The sequence below is a fragment of the Nerophis lumbriciformis genome, linkage group LG34 (genome assembly GCF_033978685.3).
Source record: "Nerophis lumbriciformis linkage group LG34, RoL_Nlum_v2.1, whole genome shotgun sequence".
Classification (NCBI taxonomy): domain Eukaryota; kingdom Metazoa; phylum Chordata; class Actinopteri; order Syngnathiformes; family Syngnathidae; genus Nerophis; species Nerophis lumbriciformis.
The window spans coordinates 15,124,253-15,129,459 of NC_084581.2; positions in this window are offsets into that span (position 1 = coordinate 15,124,253).

Below are 5,207 nucleotides of genomic sequence, written 5' to 3' on the forward strand. Positions count from 1 at the left end.
CTGAACATTTGTTCGATATTATGATAAAAGTTGGAATTTTACTCAAAAACAGTCACAATTTTACAAGAAAGGGCTTAAAATGTTGGAAATTTCATGAAAATAGTCGTAATTTTACTCAACAAAAGTCCCAATTTTATAAGAAAACTGTAAACTGTTGGCAATATTATACTAATAATGGAAATTTGGTAAAATTATGACAAAAGTTATAAATGTACTCAAAAAATGTCACTCTACTACAAGAACAACAAAAGAATTGACAATTTTGTGATAAAAGTCCGAATTTTATATGACAAATCTCGCCATTTTCCATTAAAAAGTAATAGTTTTACATGAAAAAGTTATAACTTTATGAGAAAATATTGCAATATTACAAAAACAGAAAGAATATGAGAAACTGTTCCCAATTTTATAAGAAAAAAGTTTAAACATTGTGAGAAAAAGACTGCTTTTAGTTACATTTTTTTTGTTTAATTTTTTGTTTTTTTATTTACTTCAAGTTATTACAGTATGTATATATATATATATATATATATATATATATATATATATATATATATATATATATATATATATATATATATATATATATATATATATATCAATCAATCAATCAATCAATCAATCAATCAATGTTTATTTATATAGCCCTAAATCACAAGTGTCTCAAAGGGCTGCACAAGCCTCAACGACATCCTCGGTACAAAGCCCACATAAGGGCAAGGAAAAACTCACCCCAGTGGGACGTCGATGTGAATGACTATGAGAAACCTTGGAGAGGACCGCATATGTGGGAAACCCCCCCCCCTCTAGGGGAGACCGAAAGCAATGGATGTCGAGTGGGTCTGACATAATATTGTGAGAGTCCAGTCCATAGTGGATCCAACATAATAGTAAGAGTCCAGTCCATAGTGGGGCCAGCAGGACACCATCCCGAGCAGAGACGGGTCAGCAGCGCAGAGATGTTCCCAGCCGATGCACAGGCGAGCGGTCCACCCCGGGTCCCGACTCTGGACAACCAGCACTTCATCCATGGCCACCGGACCTGTGTGCCCCCCCTCCACAAGGAAAAGGGGAGCAGAGGAGAAAAGAAAAGAAACGGCAGATCAACTGGTCTAACAGGGGGGCTATTTAAAGGCTAGAGTATACAAATGAGTTTTAAGATGGGACTTAAATGCTTCTACTGAGGTAGCATCTCTAATTGTTACCGGGAGGGCATTCCATAGTACTGGAGCCCGAATAGAAAACGCTCTATAGCCCGCAGACTTTTTTTGGGCTCTGGGAATCACTAATAAGCCGGAGTTCTTTGAACGCAGATTTCTTGCCGGGACATATGGTACAATGCAATCGACAAGATAGGACGGAGCTAGACCGTGTAGTATTTTATACGTAAGTAGTAAAACCTTAAAGTCACATCTTAAGTGCACAGGAAGCCAGTGCAGGTGAGCCAGTATAGGCGTAATATGATCAAACTTTCTTGTTCTTGTCAAAAGTCTAGCAGCCGCATTTTGTACCAATTGTAGTCTTTTAATGCTAGACATAGGGAGACCCGAAAATAATACGTTACAGTAGTCGAGACGAGACGTAACGAATGCATGAATAATGATCTCAGCGTCGCTAGTGGATAAAATAGAACGAATTTTAGCGATATTACGGAGATGAAAGAAGGCCGTTTTAGTAACACTCTTAATGTGTGACTCAAACGAGAGAGTTGGGTCGAAAATAATACCCAGATTCTTTACTGATTCGCCTTGTGTAATTGTTTGGTTGTCAAATGTTAAGGTGGTATTATTAAATAAATGTCGGTGTTTAGCAGGACCGATAATCAGCATTTCCGTTTTCTTGGCGTTGAGTTGCAAGAAGTTAGCGGACATCCATTGTTTAATTTCATTAAGACACGCCTCCAGCTGACTACAATCTGGCGTGTTGGTCAGCTTTAGGGGCATGTAGAGTTGGGTGTCATCAGCATAACAATGAAAGCTAACACCGTATTTGCGTATGATGTCGCCTAGCGGCAGCATGTAAATACTAAAGAGTGCAGGGCCAAGAACCGAACCCTGAGGAACTCCGCACGTTACCTTAACATAGTCCGAGGTCACATTATTATGGGAGACGCATTGCATCCTGTCAGTAAGATAAGAGTTAAACCACGACAAAGCTAAGTCTGACATACCAATACGTGTTTTGATACGCTCTAATAAAATATTATGATCGACGGTATCGAAAGCAGCGCTAAGATCAAGAAGCAGCAACATAGATGACGCATCAGAATCCATCGTTAGCAGTAGATCATTAGTCATTTTTGCGAGGGCTGTCTCCGTAGAGTGATTTGCCCTGAAACCGGATTGAAAAGGTTCACAGAGATTGTTAGACACTAAGTGTTCATTTAGCTGCTGTGCGACAATGTTTTCGAGGATTTTCGAAATAAAGGGAAGGTGGGACACCGGTCGGTAGTTTACCATGAGGTCAGGATCAAGGTTAGGTCTTTTGAGCAGAGGATGAATAACCGCTTTCTTGAATGCTAGGGGAACAGTGCCAGAGGAAAGTGATAAGTTTATAATATTTAGCACTGATGGACCTAATAATACAAAAAGCTCCTTGATAAGTTTCCCAGGAAGTGGGTCAAGTAAACATGTTGTTTGTTTTATCCCACTTACACGCCGTAATAGTTCCTCTAATGTTATTTCATCAAAAAGAGAGAGACTATTTTGTATTGCAGTATCCGTCGTAGATACAGTTGTATCTGTGTTCATAGAACCCAGTTGTAGCTGGGATGCGTTGTCTTTAATTTCCTTTCTAATGAGTTCAATTTTCTTATTAAAGAAATTCATAAAGTAATCTGCCGAGTGGGTGGAGCTATTGGGAGGAGTCCCTTGTTGGGTTAGCGATGCTACTGTACTAAACAAAAATTTAGGGTCGTTTTTGTTGAGGCGGATGAGATTTGAGTAATATTTAGCTTTAGCTAAGGTAAGCATGCGTTTATCCGATATTAAACTATCACTCCATGCTTGATGGAAAACCTCAAGCTTGGTCGCGCGCCATTTGCGTTCCAACTTTCTACATGATAATTTATGAGCTCTGGTTTCTTCTGTAAACCATGGGGTGCGCCTTTTAGGGGCCCTTTTTTGTTTTAGCGGTGCTATACTATCAATGGTTTTGCGCAGGGCATTGTCAAAGTTGTTAGTTAGGTTATCAATAGAGCCGACATAATTTGGGAATGGTGCCATTACCGAAGGCAGTAGGTCAGCAAGAGTCATTGTTGTGGCAGCATTAATGTTGCGGCTGCTATAGCAGTTATTATTATTATTAGTTTGTTGACAATGAGTCAGAACTTCGAATTTTATAAGGTAATGATCGGACATTACTTTAGTATACGGGAGTACCATAACTTTGGAGGTGGTGACACCCCTGACTAGCACTAGATCTATCGTATTACCGTTGCGATGCGTAGGTTCATTTATTATTTGTGTAAGACCACAGCTATCAATTATAGTCTGGAGCGCCACGCACTGAGGGTCCGATGGGGTATTCATATGGATATTAAAGTCCCCCATTATGATTATATTGTCTGCGTGCGTCACTAGATCAGCAACGAACTCTGAGAATTCATTGATAAAGTCCGAGTAGGGCCCTGGGGGGCGGTAGATAACAGCCATATCGAGAGGCAGCGGTGCGACAGACCTCATAGTAAGCACCTCAAACGATTTGTATTTATTATTTAGGTTAGGGGTAAGGTTAAAGTTTTCATTGTATATTAGTGCGACCCCCCCCACCCCTTTTAAGGGGACGGGCAATATGCGCATTCGTATAGTTAGGAGGAGATGCCTCATTTAGCGCAAAAAAATTGTCTGGTTTGAGCCAGGTTTCGCTAAGACCAATGACGTTAAGATTGTTGTCTCTAATGACCTCATTAACTAATAACGTTTTTGGAGACAATGATCTTATGTTTAAAAAGCCCATGTTATAAGTATTGGGCTGTTTTGACGAGTTTTTGTTTAAATTATCCGTAGTAGCAATATTAATAATGTTGCGTTTATTATACGTAGTGCACTTTAAATAGTTTCGACCATATCTAGGAATTGATACGACGGGAATTTTCAGATTGTTTGCTTGATGCTGCGATCGACTGAACGCATCATGATTTGCCACCTCAGTAGAATGCATATCTACCCCGGACACATTCACAACAGAAAACACATTATGTGAGTTGTGTGTTATTCTAAGAAAATTGCTATGCGTACAGGAATTATCCAGCCTGGTGCTGGCTAGTTCTAGCTTAACTGACTCCTCACCCGGACTAGCAGGCTCTGTAATTGCCTGTGACCGAGCTTGCTCTGGTGTAGTTAGTCAAATGTGACTTAAACAGTAGTCTATGTTTTTAGCCAGGATGATGGCGCCTTCCTGGTTAGGGTGAAGGCCGTCTCTCATCAGCAAGCCTGCTTTGCCCCAGAAAGAGGGCCAATTATCAATAAACGTTAGTCCCTGTTGTCTACAGAAGCTAGCCAGCCACTTGTTAAGCGAGACTAATCTGCTATATCTTTCATCATTGCCTCTCGCAGGCAGGGGGCCAGAGACAATTACTCGATGCCTGGACATCTTTCTAGCAAGATCACAAGTCCTGGCTATGTTTCTCTTTGTAATCTCTGACTGTCTCATTCTAGTGTCATTGGAGCCAACGTGTACAACTATATTCGCATAACTAGTGGTGCGATTAGCCTGTCGTACGTGTTTACTAGGCCTGTTGCGAGTTAGCTCCCTAAGATTAGCCTCAATGTCAGGTGCTCTGGCCCCAGGGATGCACTTAATTGTGGCTGGTTTGCTAAGCTTTATGTTTCGGGTGATGGAGTCCCCTATGACTAAGGTGTGGTGCCCGGTAGACTGGGGTGTAGGACTAGCTAAAGAGCTAAATCTATTATGCGTCTCAACCGGTACACCGTAGCTTGTAGGCCGCTTAGGACTACTACAGGCTGGGCTAGTTAGCTCGCTACAGCTAACGCTAGCAGATGTGTCCGCAACATCTAAAGTTACGAGATTACTCTGCTCTAACTGGCGGACACGGCCCTCTAGCAGAGCCAGCCTCTCCGTGAGTAAGGTGCAAGACGCGCAGGAAGCCATACTCACGGTGTTTTCTGTCACCGAGTGAAGTTCCTGCTGTCTTCCGAGAAGTCCTGGTCACGGTGTGCAGGAGTAGATTCCTTCTGACCGGCAAC